This window comes from Octopus bimaculoides, chromosome 11 (assembly GCF_046866305.1).
Source record: "Octopus bimaculoides isolate indiv1 chromosome 11, ASM4686630v1, whole genome shotgun sequence".
In the NCBI taxonomy this organism is placed as follows: domain Eukaryota; kingdom Metazoa; phylum Mollusca; class Cephalopoda; order Octopoda; family Octopodidae; genus Octopus; species Octopus bimaculoides.
In genome coordinates this window covers 42211146-42218749 of record NC_142938.1, presented here as the reverse complement: position 1 = coordinate 42218749, position 7604 = coordinate 42211146, and the positions used below count along the sequence as shown (strand labels likewise).

The following is a 7604-nucleotide window of genomic DNA, read 5'->3' as shown; positions in this document are numbered from 1 at the left end:
ACCTTATATAATGCAGTCCTCGAAACACTGTTTTAAAAAATAGTTCCTGCTGGAATGCTTAGAGTTGTAGTATCAAGGCTGACCTAGGGCCAATATATATATAATTATTTAAACGTCCATCTTCCAATGCTTGCATGAGTTGGACAGAGTTTTCACTTTCACTGGGGCAGATTTTTTTCTATAGACAGATGCCCTTCATATCGCCATTCCGCACCTGTTTTCGCGCAAGGTAATACATTCCCATGGCTAGACATGCTTTCGCAGAATAACTGCAAAGGATGACACTGCGTGTGTGACAGTGATACTCATGTACATCTTATCACGCGATATCAAGACAAGGGCGCACACAAACACACACATATGCACATATAGATGACAGTTTGACAATTTTCTTTCAGTTTCCGTCTTTGATCGACTCGAAACTATAGGAGGAACTTAACCAAGGTATCACGAAGTGAGACTGTACCCGAAACCATGTGATTGGGTAGCAAATTCCACAATCACACGGCCACGCTTGCACCTTTATATATATATATATATATATATATATATATATATATATATCATTTGTGAAAAAAACAAAAACAACAAAAAAAACAAATCCGAAAGAACCACACTCTAATATTGTAAAGCAGTATATATTAAAATTAAATCCCATAAACCGGCCTTCCCCATTTTATATTTATACGAACATTGGGTAAAGAGAGCACTTAATAGTTGAATAATGTTTCTATTTTATGGGAATTAAATCTCTGAGTTACGACTTAGGTTTCAACCTCCAATGAACTGTATATTATATACATACATTATATATAAAACACACACACACACAAATTGTCTTGAGTAAAACAATCGAGAGAACAACACACATGGCATTAATCCCGAATTGCTACTATTTTAAATATTAGTGCTTACACAACTGGATATGGTGTGAAGGCCACATCATCAGGTTTTATACTCTACATACGACTCACATGTAATAAATAAATATTGGTAGAATAAATATTGGTTATCGTTATTAGAAGTAATAATTGTATTACCTTTCGTTTTTTGTGTGTTATATATATGGTTTTAGCTGTTGTTCATCCAGCAGAGTTGTTGTATAAGTATTTAAGTGTAAACGGAAAAAATAATCCACAAACTTGTTGGTTAAAAATTGCTAATCCAGTTGTTCTTGAGGTTTACATATGTATAGAAAGTTTGGTGATGTTAGAATCGGAAGAGGCACACAATAACGAAATAGCCGAGAAACTGTGAACAAGCAAAGATAAAATATACATATTAAATACCAGCAATAATTAAATCCTATATTTAGAAAAGAGTGAATAGTAGACACATAATTAACACATATATACGATATACAATTTGCACACACAAACACATATTACACATACGCAATATATATATATATATATAAATCGCTCACTAGATGTACACTCGCATAAAGATGTACACGCACTATATACATATAAAATATATATAAATTCTACATGAATTGAGATGTATGTACATATGCGTGTAAATATCAATGTGTATATACGTGTGTGTGTAATATATATATATATATATATATATATATATACATGAACAAATAAATAATTGTATACATTTACATTTACGTGTGTATGTTGAAAGACAGCTTTTGCGAACTCCACTACTATTGAAACCTTTCACTTATATTTCTGCCACTACAATTTCAAACAAAAATATATTCGCGATTGTTTTTTCTTCTCTCTCTCTCACTTTATTTCGTGCTTTTCGTCCCCACCTTCTCTCCTAATACAAAAACCGGTTCCCTTATAATTATTGCTGTCATTCTTAATTTACAAAACACATTTTAACATTTTAAATTAATTATTTTTTCCTTTCCCCTCTGATACTAATTCCTTTGAGGGTGGAGGTGCTCATAATAAACAAATAATCATTTATCAGAACAAAAAAAAAACAAACAAAACCCGCCACCCTGCACCACCACAAAATGCTACTGTCATTAGATAATTACTTCATTTTTCTTTTACATATTATTATTATAGTTGTTGCGGTAAATAAAATTAAGTAATTTTACCTTTCGCTGTAACTTTGCCACACACAGTTTATAAGAAAGCTTTCTCTCTAACAATTACCGACTCACCGGGTGCACGTGACATGCCTCTACTCGCTGTTGATTGGTCGACGCAGCTCCTACCTTATTTGCATATGTAGTGTTGGGTGTTCGGTGCTGGTATCGTAATAGTCGTAGCCTCAATAGAGCTTACTACATTAACGATGCTACTAAATAGTATTGAGGCCAGTTAGAAACTGACGTCATTTTATATCCCAATACCTCTGTCTGCATCTCTCTCGCCACATTTAAACATTTCTATTGCCCTCGCATCATCTTTCTTTCTCTTCTCCATCATTACACACACACACACACTCTCTCTCTGTCTCAGTATATTTGTAATGGATGACTACATGTGCGCTACATCATCATTTCTACTAATGTGTTAGATTATGAGTGAACAACTATAAACAAAGGTTAATGGAGAGAAGAAGCGCTTCAAACGACTGAAGACTGTCACAAAAGCCTTCCATTCACTCCTCTGGATTATTATAACACTGTTTATCAGTAGACCTAAAGGGAAAATACATACACACATACATAGATATATGTTATATACCTATATACATACATATAAATTATGTGTGTGCGTGTATATGTATGTACACACACACACACACACACACACGTATAATGTGTTTATATGTACGTTTTGACGCTTTGCATAGTATAGAGAGAGGGTGTGGGAGAATAAAAGAAAGATACAGAGAGAGCTGACATATGAGGGGCTGGATGTGTCTTACAACTTCGAAAAATACACATTTTTAAACGAAACTTTGCAGAGGTAGGTTTTCGAAGGGGATTGCCATTATGCTGATAAAAATTTAGAAAAATAATTATATATACCTGTTAAAAATATACAAACGAGAAATCTGTTTCATTTAATTTAATTTCAACTAAATAAATATTTTTCGTATGAAAATTAGTGTTCCTTTCATCATTTTATATAAACGCCAAAAAAATTTATATTAATTATAATTATTGTATGTATGTTATATTTTGTGATATTATCCATGATGGCAAAATCACCTGTCATTTAACAGTAGGTATATATGCATATATATAAATATATATATATATATATATATATATATATATATATATATATATATATATATATATATATATATAATTATATATATATATATATATTGTATCATATAAGGTTGAGGAGGGTATTGGATTTAACCAAACCCAGGAGGATACAGGTAATACCGAGTAAGTGCTGTATATCGACTAGTTTGCCCCAGTCGTTGTATGAACAGGATTGGGTATTATAAGTCGTGTATTAGCGTGTGTATATGTAAATATATAAAAACAAATAGATAAAGAGAGCAAAGGTAAGGTTGGAGAAGTATTTTATGGATAGAGTCTTACAGCTGTTTCTGGGAAGATCCAGTACTTCCCTTCATCGGAGACAGAAAAATAAAGTAACCTATTATTATATCCATAGGCGGATATTTTTAGTATGAAGTGGTAAAGAGTGTGATGTGCTGAGAAAAGAGAGAACAGTACTTGAAGTGTAGTTTCATTCCAGTGGTAAATATCCGTGTAGAAATCCGTGGATATTTACCACTGGAATGAAACTACACTTCAAGTACTGTTCTCTCTTTTTTCAGCACATCACACTCTTTACCACTTCATACTAAAAATATCCGCCTATGGATATAATAATAGGTTACTTTATTTTTTCTGTCTCCGATGAAGGGAAATACTGGATCTTCCCAGAAACAGCTGTAAGACTCTATCCATAAAATACTTCTCCAACCTTACCTTTGCTCTCTTTATCTTTTTGTTTTTATATATTTACATATTGTATCATATATTAATATTATATAGTCCCACAGCGTAACACCTATGGCAAGTGTCTCCTACTATAGCCATGGGCCGACCAAAGCCTTGTGAGTAGATTTGGTAGACGGAAACTGAAGTAAGTCCGTCGTATATATATTCTTTTATTCTTTTACTTGTTTCAGTCATTTGACTGGCCATTCTGGGCTACCGCCTTTAGTCGAGCAAATCGACCCCAGGACTTATTCTTTGTAAGTCTAGTACATATTCTATTGGTCTCTTTTGCCGAACCGCTAAGTTAGGGGCACGTAAACACACCAGCATCGGTTGTCAAGCGATGTTGGGGGAACAGACACACAAACATATACACACACATATATGTGTGTGTGCTTGTGTGTCTGTGTATGTCCCTACAAAATCGCTTGACAACCGACGTTGGTGTGTTTACGTCCCCGTAATCAAGCAGTTCGGCAAAAGGAGTCCGATAGAATAAGTACTAGGCTTACAAAGAATAAGTCCTGAGGTCGATTTGTTCGAAGAAAGGCGGTGCTCCAGCATGGCCGCAGTCAAATGACTGAAACAAATAAAAGAATAATATATAAGTGTGTATATACACACACACACACACACACACACACACACACACACACACACACACACACATATATATATATATATATATATATATATATATACATACACGTATATATACATACATATATGTATGCATGTATATATATATATATATATATATATATATATATATATATATATATATATATATGTGTGTGTGTGTGTGTGTGTGTGTGTAGCGAGACGAACATCGACTCATGAGAATGACTGATGAACCTCGCCTTTCGTAAAGCTTGCCAATGCTGTACATCCGATTGACACCCCCTAAAATGAAATTCGTACTTCGATAGATAGGAAACAATGAATAAAGCATTCACCGGTACTACGGATTCTTGATGGGCTGTATAAAAACTCTTTATACGCAACTCAAGCAGCATTAGATTAAAATTGCTATGTGTGTATCACACTAAATGTATTGTTGTGAGATGTCGTTTGTGTATTTGATGTTGGTGGCAAACGAAAATGTCTTTCTAGGGCTTCACGTAAAATTGATTAACAATACTCACGAACAATTAACAGAGGCTTCATTTACTACATATAATGTTCTATGTGTTGGTCTTTGGATGAAAAATAACAACGACAATTACACACCAGGAGACACAGTTGGGATCTCTAGCAATCTGTGGTCGGCTCATCACAATTGGAAAATAATTGCGCTATAGTAGCGACGACAAAATCTGTGTCATCTAAATTGCCATATGAATGGAAATGTCAAGCGGCTGCCTCAGAATTCTACGAGTAGCTGCTTACAATCAAGAGTTACCACAAAAATACCACTTTTTGGATAGGGTTCAGTGAGAGCGTTGTAGAAAGTTGGTTTATTGGCGATCACGTGAAACGACTGTGGTTTAACAGTGATGTCTATTCAGCTATCCAGCGATTCAGTTTTGAATCTGCTATTGTATACACATCGTTAAAAGGTTTGGTACAGAGGAATTGTCTGAGATGAAATCTCCTGACAGACTTCTATTAAAAACACAATATATCGGAGCGAAACGAAAATTGACGCTGCTGGGCGATTTTCGTCTGCAACTGATATATTTTTGTTTTTAAACACAGTAATCCCATTTGATATCATCTCTGAACAAATGCAGCACTTAATTCGCCTTTGGTGATGTATAGTATATATATATATTCTTTTACTTGTTTCAGTCAGTTGACAGCGGCCATGATGGAGCATCGCCTTTAGTCGAACAAATCGACTCCAGGATTTATTCTTTGTAAGCTTAGTACTTATTCTATCGGTCTCTTGTGCCGAACTACGAAACATATGGTAGTCTGAAGGAGCAAGGGCGGGAGAATAAGGTGGACGAGGAATTTTTTCCCTACCAAGCTCTTCGATCTTCTGTGATGTGATCTTTGCAGTGTAGGGTCGCGCATTGTCCTGATGAAACATCACTCCTTTTCGATTCACTAAAGCGGGTCTTTTTTTCTTCAAAGCTTGATTCAAACGCTCTAATTGCTGACAGTGGACTTGAGAATTGATTGATGCATTAGGTGGTAACAATTCAAAGTGAATTACTCCTTTGTAATTCCACCAGATAGAGAGAAGAAGCTTTTTCCCATGAAGTTCCCTTCTCGGTTGTGGTTGGCCTTTTTCCCTTTTACCAAGCCACTATTTACGACGTTTAACATTTTGACAGAAGATCCATTTTTCGTCACCAGTCCCAAGTCTATCCAAAAAGAGTGAAATGAGTTCGCGAGAATGGAGGGAAGAGCAGATGTCAACTCGGGATTTGCGGTTGCTTTCGGACAATTCATGAGGCACCCACTTTCCAAGTTTAGGAACCTTTCCAAGTTGTTGAAGATGACGATGAACAGTTGTACGGTCTGAACTAAACATTATTGCCAACTCTTCAACTGATAATGCAGGATTTTCTTCAAGTAATGCCTCAAGGAGCTTATCATCAAACTCAACTGGACGTCTTGTTCGATCTTCATATTCAAGGCTGAAATCTCCACTTCTGAACTTTGCAAAGTATCTTCTGCAAGTTCTTTCATTCAAGCATTCTTTCCCATAAACTGAGTGTATGTTTCGAGTCGCTTCGGTTGCAGAGTTTCCTTTTTTGTACTCATAAAGCATTATGTGCCTCAAATGCTCTTTGGATACTTCCATGTTAGAAAGGGTTTTAATCAAAGAAATTTAAATTCTATTATTCTATAAAATAATATTTAATTAGTTTAAATGTACACAAATGCATAAAAATAATTTTTAATTCCATTAGACATTCTAAAATACTATTAAATTTCATTCAATTTTAAAAAGGGTAAAATCGGACAGAATTTATGGGATGACCTGACATGTATATATATATATATATATATAGAAAAAGGAGGCAGTCAGTACTCTGCATAATCCTTTTTAGCATTTTCATTCGTTTTTCGAACTCGTCAAGACAAAATCAAAATGGTAAAAACAGAACCTTTCGTTATTCATTTCTATGAATCGGATGCCTTTTTTGCTTTGTTTTGAAGGGGAGAATATTGGTTTTGTTTTTTTTTTGGGGGGGGGGGGAGAAAGAAAAGCAAAGAGTGGTGGGGAATAGCTAGATAGAAAGAGGTTTCAGGACAATAAAGAAAGAGGAGAAAAAAATGATAATAAAGGATGGTGACAGATAGAGAGATAGAAAAAGAGAGAGAAAGAGAGAGAGAGAGATAGAGTGAGAAGTTTCTTTTCAATTTGATATGGTGAATTTATTGAAATTTCATTACAAAGCATTTTTTCGTTCTCCTTTCTTTTTTCTTTCCATTGTTTACCTATCAACATATTTTCTCACAAAAAACACGCTTTCTTACAAGGGCTAGTGACCTTTCAAAGATGTCAATTTTAGGAAGTAGGATGGAAGAAATAAGAAAAGTGGGGAGGGTGCAGTCATCCCTGAAAAATAAAAAGGAGTTCAAAGTCCTATGAAAATGTTTATTCCCTTACACTGTATAGCCAAGTTCCATAGTCTGTGTAATTCTAAGTTTTGCATGAACAAGCAGTAAATATTAGTACAATGGTCATAAATTCGGAAAATAAAGTCAGAATATAAATAATTAATTTGGAACTGTTTATAATTCAATCAATTCTCTATGT

General features: G+C 34.6%; 1 protein-coding gene across 1 annotated transcript in view; it reads right to left on the bottom strand.

The window, feature by feature from the left end:
* The window catches only part of LOC106883701 (plasma membrane calcium-transporting ATPase 4), a 291531-nt gene extending 289414 nt beyond the window's left edge, over positions 1–2117 (bottom strand). Inside the window, exon 1 of the mRNA XM_089360610.1 lies at positions 1614–2117. The gene's annotated coding sequence lies outside the window, so the exon portion shown is untranslated. The remainder of the gene's footprint in view (positions 1–1613) is intronic.
* Positions 2118–7604: the final 5487 nt, after the last annotated feature.